Genomic DNA, 15,273 nt, shown 5'->3' on the forward strand with positions numbered 1-15,273 from the left:
CGGTGCATTGTCTTGGTGAAGCAGCACTTTCTTTTTCTTCAGAAGCGGCTGGTTTTTGACGACTAAGTCCTTCAAACGGTTCAATAACGCTATGTAATAGTCGCCGTTGATGGTCCTTATTTTATCAAGGTATTCAATGAAAATTATCCCATGTGCATCGCAAAATACAGACGCCATAACTTTGCCAACTGACTATTGAATTTTCCCACGCTTTGGATTGGATTCATCGTGTACAGTCCACTTGGATGACTGTCGAATGGATTTTGGAGTGAAATGATGGAGCCATGTTTCATCCATTGTCTTATATCGATGCAAAAACTCTTACGCTTATTTATTACGCTTGATCATCTTCAAAGACTGCTCCGAATCATCAACTCGTCGTTGTTTTTGGTCAAAAGTGAGCTCGAGCGGCACCCACTTTGCACAGAACTTTTCAGTTGATAACATTTGGCTTGTGCTATTTCATTAAAATTTAATTTACGGTCATTCAAAATCGTTTTGTAGATTTTTATAATTATTTCGTCGGTAACATCTTTTGGGCGTCCACTGCGTTCACCGTCTTCGGTGCTCGTTTAATCACGTCTAAACTTAGCATACCAATCCTTGATGGTTAGTTTTCCTTGGGCAGTGTCCGGAAGCTATTCACCAAGCCAAGTTTTTGCTTCAACTGTATTTTTTCCCTTCAAAAAGCAATATTTTATCAACCCGCGAAATTACTTTTTATCCATTCTTTTCACAATAACAAAAGTCGTTTCACTCAAAATGCTATAATTCACAAACCAATGATCCGACAGCTGTTAAATTTATACACGCATCTTTTGAGTGTTAGGACTAACTAAAAACATATGGATTTAATTCTAGTAACGCCATCTATCTGTCAGGCCGAGGACTTTTCAATTGACCTTTATAATTGTTTTTGAAATGTCAGCACTCTCCTGAGGTACGTACAGACAGACATATAACATCTGGTAATTTTATACGAGGATATAATCAATAGTATACACTCAATAGTCTAGTTGGAATAAGTTAAAACAGTAGGTTAAGTAGATATTATTTCTAGTTAGTAGAGGAGGTTGAAGGGAGGATTCCAAAATATATACTAATAATAATATATTTGAGAAATATTGAATATTATATACTAATATATAAGATACGTGGATATTGATATTGATATATTATTTATTGATATATAGAATAGGTACAAATACAGGGCCAGTTGGATATGATTTTCTAGAAACGTCCGAAATATTACCAGAATTTATTTTTCCTCGGTCTACTCGATGTGATTGTATGGACAGTTTGTGTTAATTTGTTGTCACAGCGTTTTACAACAATTTTGAACGTGCACCAAACATTGAAAATAAAGAACCTCTAAATGGTGGCCTTTGGAAGCAAGGATTGAATTTATTAACTTTAAAATTTTGCAAAAACGATTTCGATTAATATGTGGCTCCAGCCAATAGTGTTTTCAGTGGGTCTGGGGCCATACTCAAAATAGTAGTGAAAATTTTCTAGATTCGAAGCAAATACAGGCCTCTTCGTTTTCAGTTTGTTAGTTCCGTAGTTCAATAGGCTATACTTCACTAGATTAAGGGTAATGGATGCTCATTGAACAATATGGTTTTGTTAAGTTATTATAGTCCCGTAAGTCTAGTAATTGTGCTTTGTAACACAGACGTTTCAACCATATCGATCAATACTTATGTACATACATTGTATGAACCCAAATATTACATTAATTAAAACCAAATAAAATAAAGAGAACTAAGTCAAGTCAAATCAAGATCTAGCTCAAGAATTCATGGGAGAACTTAATATGTTATATCATGTCTAAATGTAGATTATGTAAAATATTTTAAGTATTGCAATTTGTACGTGCTTATAAGTTTTTTTGTAGCATTAATCACTACATAGTATAAAACAAAGTCGCCTTTTCTGTCCCTATATCCCTATGTGCGCTTAAATCTTTAAAACTACGCAACGGATTTTGATGCGGTTTTTTTCAATAGATAGAGTGATTCAAGAGGAAGGTTTATATGTATAATACATGCATAATATACTAAGGCAACATTGCTAATTTTAGAGGTTTCTAACGTGATGTCGTAAATTAACCTATTTTTTTAGGTTTATTTAGCAATTAGCAAAAACGCTGCCTAACCCTACGAGTTAGATCAAATTAATGTACTACAGTATTGTACATCACAAAAAGGTCTACAAAAAAGTCCGCGATGGTATATGTTTATCTTTTAGGGATAACCCACATTAACCATTTTTATTGTTTACTTTTTACGTGAGAAAATGGCTTATTCTAAGCTATTTTAAGCAATACGGCATTAATCCTTATCGAATTAAGTACCTTAAATACAGTGTGCAATTAATATAGATCAATATGGTTCCTTACAGCATGTAAATTAAACAAATATTTTCGGAGATATTACAAATTTAAAATTTGCGTTTAAAAATGTGTAATGTAATAAAAATTGTATGAATTTAGATATTCCAAAGATAGCAGGAAATCTTCATAGTAAGTATAGGGGAAGAGGAATTGTTTTACTCCAAATTTAATGCGTGCAGGCCAAGGGCAGTAATGAATGAACCAAAAATAGTGGATCGATTTTAATCATGTTTTCATTGAGTGACGTAGGCATATATATTTTATGCCCGTGCAAAGTCGGAGCGGGCCGCTATGTTTTTATATACAACGTTCATATTTTTTCTGTAGTGTATTTAATTTAGTATCAGCATTGCACCCGTGCGAAGCCGGGGCGGGTCGCTAGTAAAATAATAAATAAATAAAATTTATAACACAAAAAAAGTGATTTAAAAGTATAAATAGCGTACATACAATTTAATAATGAACACAAATCGAGGACTACAAGCATAACTATAACGAGGTAGAGGTTCTATCCAGACAGCACACATACCGAAGTGGTATTGGTTATTTGGTTAATAATTTTAATTTTTTATTTTAGCACAGGCTAGATTCTATGGAAAAAATCGGTTTCTCGTAGAAAAGAATTAAGGTATTTCCAAAATGTTGCAGCCCGTACTTAGTTCTAATCTGGGTGAGCAGTAGAGTATGTGTTTGTGTGGAGAGTCGTTCAGTATGTGGTAGACTGAAATAGGGGCACGGTGACAAAACTCACAGTGACCAATTGGACTCGAAGGTAGGCAGTCGATTCAAACTACGGCATGGTGACGAAGGGAACGAACGCGAAGAGAGGAAGAGAAATTTGCTTTGACTTTAAAGAGTTTGTTTAGGTCGGACTCTCGGGCCCAACGACGTTGTACCTCGTTCTTTGTGAAACAATAAATGGGTTAAGGTCAGTATTGACACAAATATCCATGATGGGGATGGAAAACGAGGCTGCCGATTTAGCCGCACTAACCACGCGCTTATTTCCAGGTATACCAACTTGAGAAGGGATCCACGGTAAACTTATCCTGATGCTATTCAGATATAGGGTACGGATGATTGACAGTGATCAGAGAATGAGTCAAATTCTGTTCCAGGAATCATTCGAGAGCATTTGGGGTGTCTCTAATATACCTTCAAATATTTTAATATACGTTAATCAATATTTTTTTCGTATCGTTGAATAACTTCATCAGGCCCGACTAAAACACCTTAATCGCAAGAATACTGTAATATTGCTTTTATTGATGTCGATATTTAATGTTATACAAAATTAAGTGCCCAAAAATTTTTTTACATGATATAAGATTCCTATAGACATATACTCAAAATTTATTGGACTTTTTTTTACAGAGCAAGATACAATTTACTAAAACTCTCTATTGAAATGATATTGAATTTATTTTGTACTCTATCTAATATACCTTTAAATATTTTAATTTACGTTAATCAATATTTTTGTCGTACCGCTGAATGACTCCATCAGGCGTTAGCCCGACTAAAACACCTTAATCGCCAGAAAAGCAAAGCCGTCCCAAGGATAAGGGCTCTCTTTTTCCAATTTCGTTGATAATGGGACTTCGAGAGCCTTTCGAATGCGATCACAAAGCAGAAGTTGGATAAATCGGTTGTGCAAGTAGGTCGTCCGTATATTTACGTAGGCAAATGCACTTGGCGATAGTTCTGTAAAGGTTATAGATGAAAATATTCTTAAATTGATCTCGTCTAGTTTAGAGTACCACAGATATATGTACATGCCGGGATAATAAAGGAAATGCGATTTTATGACAAGACGGCATTATAATGGTATAGGTTCTGATATTATTTTTCAAATAACATCGCAATTTTTGAAATAAAGCTTGTTATATCGAAGTTAGTTACATGTCTCTTAAGTATACCATAGGATATTATTTTTGGATATAGACTGCATCCGATTGAAAACTATAAGAGGCATTTAAAGGATTCAGAGTACAGGTAATAATTTTACCCTGCTTTATTCTATAAAGCACCATATCTTAATAATATAAATATTATTAAAATACAATATAATTTTGTTTTGTTTATAATGGTGAAATTAGGGGTAACTCCGTATGAAACTTTATTGCGACATTGTCAAAATTGCCTCAAAGTACCTAATTCACTCATACTTGGAAGGAAAGCCTTTTCAAGTAAAGATCAACGATACAGTCTCCTATCGGCAACACTTTATGAAGATGATACAGCTTTCTTTACCATCGTATACAGTCCCGATGCCATCCGCAACAGATTTCAGGCTCAAGTCAACCAGGCAATTGTGTGGTTTAAGTTCTGGCAACTGCAGATTAACCCGAGTAAACCTCAAGCACTTCCCTTTTATCGTCGGAAGAAGTTCCGCGCCTACCCTCTCCAAAACAAAAAAAATCTCAGCAGATGAATCAAACTGCCAATTCCCCAGAAATCGACTCTATACAGAATGCTAGTGCGTTCAATTTGCCTTTGTGTAGCAGTACTCAAGTATTCTAATTTAAAAAATTGAAACTAAAAATAGTTTGTGAGGAATGCCAAGATCCAGAAGTTCTCGCTTGGTCCCTTAAAACATTTTAAATCAATTGATCAAATCCCTACCTATCAGTCTCGATAGTTAAACCAAACAGCAAACCCATCCACTTGTATCCAGGGTCTTAGTCAAGTCAAGTCCTAGTCAAAATCTAATTATCCTGAACCCAAAGCACCATCAGCAAAATATCACTTGGTTCTAGCTGGTTATCTTGTACGAATAAAAAGAAGTATCCTCAAAAGTCTAATAAAATGGCGTTTGACCTATGATGGTCAAAGGTAACAAAAATCAAATTCTTTCTATTTGCATTTGTTACGAATATTACAGGACAGTTTAAGACAGGCAAGTGATATTTTATTGGCTCTTATGTTTTGGACTGAAGAAAAAATATGTTGTTTACAGTTCACAGAAACCATTCATAATATATTTTATTATGCTAATGACAGTGCCTTGACATTTATATACTCACAAAAGCATTGGAGGCGATATAACAAAAAACCGTCACGTATTACACATCCCTAAATATTATTTCACAGCTATTATATAGATTGTTCAATACATTTTGTCGTTCAATATTAGGTTTAGGTGTTATTGTGTTTGGCATTTTATGTCCCTAGAAATTCTACTGCCTCTTGTGAACATGTATAAAGTTTTGCATAGTTCTTCTAATATATCCTATATGAGCTATTGTGGTAGATTATCCATTCGAATTTCTAGCTCAATAACGAATGAGAATAAACTATGGGATGAAAAATAAGAGGATGAACAAATATATCGTATGTTTGTCCTCAAAACAAGAAAATCATTTTGCATAGTCGTTTCCCTTACTAGGAATATCAATTTATCAGTATATAGAAGGATCTTATTCTGATTAAACTATTTCAGCCACCCCTGGGAATCTGAAAAATTATGTATTTTTATGTATTTTCAGCGATTAACGATATCCACTTGTGATCAAAATGTTACATAATTACAAAACTGCTAAAATTAACCTGTTACTGTTATATCCGATGGCTTTGATATTTCTCTACTTAATACTTTTTACCAATATTCAGAAAATTATGGTAATGCTGCTCCATCATATTAAATCTAGCGATTTGTTGTCAACGATATAAGCGGTGCTTTTGATATTAATGACAGATAACAACTTGTAAAACCAAAAAGTTCCAAAACAATGAATTGCAAGATTTACTGGACGAAACTCCAGCTCAAGCTCTCAGAGATCTTTTGGGATAGGTCGGCAATTCATGAATCAACTGTTTCCGGTCGGTTACATGGGAAATGTTCAAAATGAGGAAATATGTCCACCACATAAATTGACTGGGAATGTCATTTCGAATCGTTTCAGTATCACTCTTTCATCGTCATTTATGCAAAAAATAAGTCTGTGGTATAACAAGTGGTACATTGTAACAGGAGATGAAAAGTGGATTCTCTATGAAAACTCTAAATGCAAAAATTATGAGTTAGCTCAGAAGACATATCCATATAGATATCGAAGCGAAGTATCCGTAGCCGAAGAGTCTTGTTGCGCATATGGTGGGATCAATAAGGTGTACTTTATCACGATTTGCTAAATCTGAAAGAGGTTGTTACAAATACGTATTGATGTCAACTAGACAAATTGAATGACTCTCGAATTGAATGATTATATTATAGACTAGCGACCCGCCCCGGCTTCGCACGGGTGCAATGCTGATACTAAATTAAATACACTACAGAAAAAATGTGAACGTTGTATATAAAAACAGCGGCCCGCTCCGACTTTGCACGGGCATAAAATATATATGCCTATGTCACTCAATGAAAACATGATTAAAATCGATCCAGTATTTTTGGTTCATTCATTACTGCCCTTGGCTTCCACGCATTAAATTTGGAGTAAAACAATTCCTCTTCCCCTATACTTACTATGAAGATTTCCTGCTATCTTTGGAATATCTAAATTCATACAATTTTTATTACATTACACATTTTTAAACGCAAATTTTAATTTTGTAATATCTCCGAAAATATTTGTTTAATTTACATGCTGTAAGGAACCATATTGATCTATATTAATTGCACACTGTATTTAAGGTACTTAATTCGATAAGGATTAATGCCGTATTGCTTAAAATAGCTTCGTAAATAAGCCATTTTCTCACGTAAAAAGTAAACAATAAAAATGGTTAATGTGGGTTATCCCTAAAAGATAAACATATACCATCGCGGACTTTTTTGTAGACCTTTTTGTGATGTACAATACTGTAGTACATTAATTTGATCTAACTCGTAGGGTTAGGCAGCGTTTTTGCTAATTGCTAAATAAACCTAAAAAAATAGGTTAATTTACGACATCACGTTAGAAACCTCTAAAATTAGCAATGTTGCCTTAGTATATTATGCATGTATTATACATACAAACCTTCCTCTTGAATCACTCTATCTATTGAAAAAAACCGCATCAAAATCCGTTGCGTAGTTTTAAAGATTTAAGCGCACATAGGGATATAGGGACAGAAAAGGCGACTTTGTTTTATACTATGTAGTGATTATATGAAAGCGATTTTCAGACGAAACGCCATTTTTTGCAAGCTAACACTTGGCCACATTTTGTAAGAGTTGTGAAGGATACACTGTTGCAACTCGAATGGTCATTTCTGTATCAGTATCACCAAGTTACCGCAAAAATGAAAAAATTTATAAATTTGCTTTTAAATGTATTATTACATTGTTACTAGTTCTTGCTGACAAACCTGTAGTTTGTTTTTACAATAACTTAATTATTGACCCGTCGACCCTATTTTAGTCATTAGTGTAATAATGTTTATGTATTGACACTCCAGTGTTACTATTAAATCCACCTCATCACATTTCACTAGACGAGATCCAATGGGTTGGTTATTTTTAGTCTGTGTCCTGCTTTGGTGTTATCCAAGAGTCGTATTAAGAGATATTGACATGAAAATGGAGTCTCTCCTGAAGTCTTGTTGTATTTCTCTTGATTTTCTGAGTGACAGGATGTTCAGGAGGTCAGAGAGATAAATTAGTATATTCGTTAAATATGTTTATACAATTTTTATATTTACCTTTTTATGAAAGATTTATTGCCCCCGCTTGGCCTCTAGTCACTTGGATAAGTAAAAAACCCTTATAAAATGACTATTGGTTCAAAGAAACCGTAATCGTCTTATACAGTATGGTTTCAGAGTGGGTGTGACAGACACACCATCTTTAAAAGGGCGTACCAAGACATTCGCAAGCATTAACGGTAAGTATATATTAACGATTAGCTTTAACTCAAGTTAAATTTGTAAAATAAGATCTATGCGTATGATCGAAGATAGTTTGGGTATTTTAGAGTATTGCACTGTATAGTAACTGTTTACATAAGTATAATAGAAGTAATATAATTACATAATAATATAAGAAAGATATAGAATGCCCAAGAACTAAATGATGCCAATTTCGTGAATCACTCACATCTTTAAGAGCGACTGAGTTTTTGACTTGAACTAGCCTTTCGAAAATTATTTGGTGAATTATATCAGAAAGTTCAACAGTCGGGATCTAAAGGTACTCGGAATAATCAATCCAATCAAGTAGGATTTGGATGCACCCAGACCATAATACTTCTCGGGACTATGTTTTGGAAAACTTGTATTGTATTTATGTTACTTTGGGTGCAACATTCCCATAGTTCTATTCGGTATATCCATATAGGTTTCAAAACTTAATAATAGTAATTTATTATGTACTGATAATTGTGATTTTCTTCCTATTAACAAATACATTTTCCTACATTTCCATTCCTTTTCTTTTCTTTTCTTCTTTATATGTTCCTTCCAACGAAGTTTTGCATCAAGATCCATTTCGAGATAATTAGTGTTGTTGCTATATGGAATAATAATAGTATTATTTAACGTTATAGGTGCTTGTGCGTTCTGATTATACGTAAACTGCCCATGCAAGGATTTGCTTTTATAATTATAATTTTCCAGGTTTGGGCCCAATAATTTATATTGTCACTTGCCTGTTGTAATTTTCGTGGCTTCTTCGCTATTGTCTTCGGAAGCCGATGTTTCTCATTTGTGGCATACATGATTAGTTAAAATATTGGTCCCAAAACAGTGCTTTAGCTAGCTTTGACTTTAACTATTCTGGCTATAATGTAAGATTTTAATAATTCAGTGTGTTGTTTTGGTAACATATTCTGTAGCTTATGGACAAGGTTGTCTCATGCCATACCTTATCAGTGGCTTGTGCTATATCTAAGAATATAGCTGAATATATTTTTTACCATCCTAGGATTTTTCAATTACATCTGTTATTCTCTGAATATGGTCAATTATTGAAAGTGTCTTAATAAACCCGAATTGGTGCTATTAATATATGTTGAATGAATGAGTGCCATTTTAAAGTGAACCAACTACCAGGGTACATATGTGCACCCAATAATATCTTTTAAAACCGGAAATGATAGAATTTCGTCAATAACGGTTGCTTAAAGGAGTAAAAAGTTTGAAATATTAAAATGAATCTGATTGAATTGTCTGTAACATGGTATTTTAAAAAAGCTCTTAACAAATAGTGTTAGATTTTGTCGGTTTCTTCAACAATCGGTAAAGAGAACATTAACACTAAAGAAAATACGTGAATGATTATAAAAACTAAATGAATGAATACCATTTTAAAGTGAACCAATTACCAGGGTACATATGTGCACCCAATAAAATGAGTAGATTAAATATATTTTAAAACTTGAAATGATAGAATTTTGTCAATAACAGTGGCTTAAAAAAGTAATAAGTTTGAAATATTAAAATAAATCTGATTCTTCTCTCATAAATCTGAAGGTCTTGTAGTAGTAGTAGTTTAAGTAATATATGGCTTATTATAATGGTTAGTTAATGATAAAACAGCTACTTGAAGACCTAGGCTTAAGCCATTAGATAATATGAGCACGATTTTGAATGAAGTTTTATATAAAATCTCTATGTCGTAGTCACTAGCAGAGCTGGTACACGATCATTCGCAAACATGCTTGATATTTAAGCTGTAATTAAATTAATAAGGCCATCTATGAGCCACGGATATTTCTACCTTTGGTATGTAGCGCGATGCAATTTGCCGGAATTTAATTTGAAAATTATATTCGCAGCGGAAAACGAAGTTATGCAGACGTGTGGCCAGATACATGTTTTAGAACTTTGTAGAGCCACAATGAACTATATCGAATAGCTGTACGGGTATTTTGCGGTACAAATAAAGTTAGCACCTCAAGTTCGGCGCTGGCATGTTACCGAATAGTTTCGGTACGTGATGCCTTTTAAATTACCGTCGCTACGTAAATCAAGTTCCGATCAGAAGAGTGGAGGACTGTTTTTATTTTGTACGCTACTGTGTTTTCCTACAATAACATTGCATTCGAGAGTGTTAATGTTTTATTCAAGGTTTTCATACCTTAAAGAACAACTCAAAATATTATTTGCAATTTTCATTAATTTGTATTTCTAATAAACACACCGTTAAATATCGCCTATCTTTTTAGTATCGTAAGGAATGAAGCACTACTCAGACAGTTTACGGTTTATACGTCGGTACAAGTAGTAATTAGAAGGTCCAAAGTCTGGAGGATACGGCGGTTTGGGTAGTAATTCTCAGTTTAATGTGTCTGAGTATGTTTTCAACTGTTTGCCGCACTGGGTCGAGTATTGTCATGCTGAATAGTAAGACTATTGTGACATCAGTTGTAGTCTATTTGTCTTCTATATCAGTATATTCACTTTAAAACTCCAAACACTTTTATACTCAAATCAATGGAATATGGTTGCGTTAAGCTTCACACAGCACTCGATATTCTTCAGTCCCATTTATCTTTAAATTGAAGTACAAGGTAAAACTTCCCGTAAATGTGATTTACACGCCACACATTCAGACATTTTCACCGTACTGAGAACCTGCTTTGTTAACATTTCTAAGAATTAATGTAGTAAAAACTGAAGTCTATTGGTGAAGCTGGTTTATGAAGTTGGTTACATGACGCCACTAATAGAGAGTAACACTAATCTCTAGATATAACTAACCATCTGTTTTAAATCTTTAAAATCGATTTATAGGCCTATATAATATATTAACATTAAAAATAAGTTACAAAATATGCATTGCTACATAACGGAAATAATTATGCTTCATTGCTTCTAACTCATTCAGTCTGTATGATATAAATTATCGAAATTTTCATTTAGAAAATTAACTGCAAAACTCATGATTGAATTCGGAGCCAAGATTTAAATGTTGTGTCCCTGCTCGTTGCTCAGTTCCAAAGTGAATTAAAAAGACGCCAGAGCAGGAAAAGGACATTTTGTATAGAGCTTAAAATTACTTCAAGAACATTCTTCTACCACCACTAAACATAAAGTTGTTGAAATTTGGCTTGTTAAAACAGTTGAAGCTTTTCTCAAAAACAATAAATCTGCGTAAAATAAAATATCGATGTAGAAAATTTCCCCATTTACTAATATTTGGTTTTTTAGAAGTTATATTAAAATACAGTTTTCCTAAGCTAGACTATGGCTCCCTACTCACCGCTGCTACTTCAACTTACCTCAAATCCCTAGAAGCCATTCAAAATACTGCACTCAGAATATCGCTGGGTGTTTTTTGATCCTCCCCTGCAATTAACTTGTGCAGTCTTACATCCACCCCACCACTTTCTTATCGTAGGGATTTATATTAACTGAAATTCGATGTGAGATCGCTTGCTCTACAATCTTCCCCAATCACTAGCCACCCCACTCATACCTCTCACATAACTGCAGATCTTCTGTCCAGGGCTGGAATTGGCTTGTTGCATCCTCTCCTTGTCCACTACCCCAGTTTTCCCCCTTGGACCTTCACTGCCCCCTTCATGAACATATCGTTATGTAAATTTTACAAAAACGAACATTGTCCATACATTATTGGGGACAAGTTTTATCAACTTCTCCACACTTACTCTGGCCACAAGCACATGTATACCGATTGCTCCAAATATCGCAGCGGGCTTGGCAGTGCATTTGTGGTGGATAATAAGACATTCCGTTTCAAGGTCCCTTAATAGGATTCAGTATTAACCGCTGAACTCCTCGCGATATTCAGACCATTATCGTACATCTCAACATAAATCTTCAAAAAATGGCTAATTCTTACCGACTCCCGAAATGATCTGGATTCTTCGAAATGGAAACTCACTGTTAATTATCCGTACCTTTTATTGAATGGGATCAAAAGAAATTTACTGTGGATCCCTTCTCGCATATGTATACGGGGAAATGAGTTGCCGGATAGTGTCGCTAAATCGGCAGCCTAATCATCCTCCATCACGGATGCTTATGTCCATACCGGCCTTTTACCATTCGTATCTTGTTTTACAAATAGCGAGGTACATCGTCGTTGGGGGCAGAAGGCCAACCACAATAGGCTGTTTGAGGTTAAAGTTGATTTTTTCTCCTCTCTTCGCGTTCCCTCCCTTCGTCACTATGTCACAGTTTTGAATCGAATGAAATTGCGCCACTTCTGTTGCTCTCACGGTCACTTAAAGACATCGAGTACGCCTGATTACTGTGAGTTTTGTCACCGTGCTCCTATTTCAATGTATCACATATTGAATAACTCTCCACAGTTTATCCATATAAGAACTAAGTGTGGGCTTCAAAATTTTAAAAACGCCTTAACAGGAGAAAATACCGACAAACTCCTCGGATTTCTACGAGAGTTTGATTCTCTCCATAGAATCTAGCCTATGCTAAGTTTAGAGTTATTGATCAAAAAATCATTACCGCTTCGGTATGGGTGCTAATGCGTGCTGTCTGGGTGGAGCTTCTATTTCGTCATGGCTGTGTTTGTAGTCCTATGTTTGTGTTTATTTTAAAATTGTATATACACTATTTGTTCTTTTAACTCCCCTGTTTGCTTTAACTCCCCTAAAGCGACAAAAAAAAGACAGTTTCGTTAAGCTTGATATTCGTAAATTTCTCCAGTTTTTTATTTAATTTATTTTTTTAAAGCCGCTTCAATATATACATGTTATTTAGCGACTACTAGAATTTTATGAATTAACAATTATAATGTACAAAAATATGCTGAATACGAGAGTATATAATATGTATATAATAAAAAGTGGGCAAAACAGAATATAAAAGTGCATATAGTACTGAACTTGGATACATGAAATTGACGTAAATGGTAAATGGAGGTAATGTAATTATTACAACCATATATTTTAATTAACATGAGGCTAGGCTTTCCTAGAAATTAAAACTAAATAGTGTAAATATATTAAAAAATAATAATTTCGGCTAATTTTTAACTTATTAGATCGTAACTAAAATCTTATCGTAAATAGTATAATAGACAAGTTCAAAACTCTTGGTTCTCAGAGTAGTCGTAAAGCTCATTTCGTGTACAAATATCTTGACTTTTGTTCTGAAAAAACTTAGGTAATGTGAGTAAAGATCAAGGAGAATGGTGTCAGGACATGAAGATGAGCGATATTAAGGACGATGGAATATTAATATAATGGGTGTTCAGTGTTGACTGCTATGTAAAAAATAATGAAATGGATCATATTAGAGAAAACCTACAAACACTAAGCAAGCAAACTAGAATAGCTATGACATTTTAAAATTTAAATCAGGTTTCACTACATAGTATAAAACAAAGTCGCCTTTTCTGTCCCTATATCCCTATGTGCGCTTAAATCTTTAAAACTACGCAACGGATTTTGATGCGGTTTTTTTTCAATAGATAGAGTGATTCAAGAGGAAGGTTTGTATGTATAACACATGCATAATATACTAAGGCAACATTGCTAATTTTAGAGGTTTCTAACGTGATGTCGTAAATTAACCTATTTTTTTAGGCTTATTTAGCAATTAGCAAAAACGCTGCCTAACCCTACGAGTTAGATCAAATTAATGTACTACAGTATTGTACACCATAAAAAGGTCTACAAAAAAGTCCGCGATGGTATATGTTTATCTTTTAGGGATAACCCACATTAACCATTTTTATTGTTTACTTTTTACGTGAGAAAATGGCTTATTTACGAAGCTATTTTAAGCAATACGGCATTAATCCTTATCGAATTAAGTACTTTAAATACAGTGTACAATTAATATAGATCAATATGGTTCCTTACAGCATGTAAATTAAACAAATATTTTCGGAGATATTACAAATTTAAAATTTGCGTTTAAAAATGTGTAATGTAATAAAAATTGTATGAATTTAGATATTCCAAAGATAGCAGGAAATCTTCATAGTAAGTATAGGGGAAGAAGAATTGTTTTACTCCAAATTTAATGCGTGCAGGCCAAGGGCAGTAATGAATGAACCAAAAATACTAGATCGATTTTAATCATGTTTTCATTGAGTGACATAGGCATATATATTTTATGCCCATGCAAAGTCGGAGCTGGCCGCTATGTTTTTATATACAAGGTTCATATTTTTTCTGTAGTGTATTTAATTTAGTATCAGCATTGCACCCGTGCGAAGCCGGGGCGGGTCGCTAGTTTGTATATAAAAAAGATTTATGTAAATGTGTTTACAAGGATTTTACGACTTATGCAATGTTACTTCATCATCAGCTGTCGAGTTTCTTTTCAGTGCTGTTCACGGAAACCCCAGAGCATATTAATAGAATTAAACATGTCCAAAAACAGTATGTTTACGACATTTTTGTGTAATCACAATTTACAACAGTTCATGCAGCAGGTGTGAAAAATACATTACCGCAATTGGAACAGACAGTTTTAGCAGGCCAGTAGACAACTAAAAGGCCCATAAAACTTAGTGCTTTCTAATAATAATCTTTTTATATCTATGTGGTTAATTCACGCTACTCACGCTACAAAATGCTGAGGAAGCGCGACAATGTTTAAAATGCTCTATTAACATAATATCACCTGATGTACCAAAATCATATATAGTTGTAAGAACCTATTAGTTTGTGATTTGGAAATATTAGTTTATGATTCTTTCATATTAGCATAGTTGTTCAGTTGGAGTTATCCATTGAATAATATTATTGGAATATATAGTATGATTTATAGTTAAATTATGGGATTTTCTCGCAGTAAATATTTAGTCAAGCTGAACTGCTGTTATTTCTTCGAAACAAACCTATATTGGTGTTGTGTTAGTCCAAAGATATATTAATAGGACAGATTAATTAATAATGACAATAAATAACATATTAGTAATAAATATTAATAAATATAGAATATGGGAAAGTCTAAATAGAAGTAATGATTGATGTGTAAGATTTCCTACTAACATTAATATTTTTCAGAAA

General features: G+C 33.8%; 1 protein-coding gene across 5 annotated transcripts in view; it reads right to left on the reverse strand.

Annotated features, from left to right (window-relative positions):
- Octbeta2R (Octopamine beta2 receptor) overlaps positions 1-15,273 on the reverse strand; it is a 179,456-nt gene that overhangs the window by 42,574 nt on the left and 121,609 nt on the right. The window lies entirely within an intron of this gene.

This window comes from Rhynchophorus ferrugineus, unplaced genomic scaffold (genome assembly GCF_030347505.1).
Source record: "Rhynchophorus ferrugineus isolate W39M unplaced genomic scaffold, kcgeb_rfMv2 rfM2, whole genome shotgun sequence".
In the NCBI taxonomy this organism is placed as follows: domain Eukaryota; kingdom Metazoa; phylum Arthropoda; class Insecta; order Coleoptera; family Curculionidae; genus Rhynchophorus; species Rhynchophorus ferrugineus.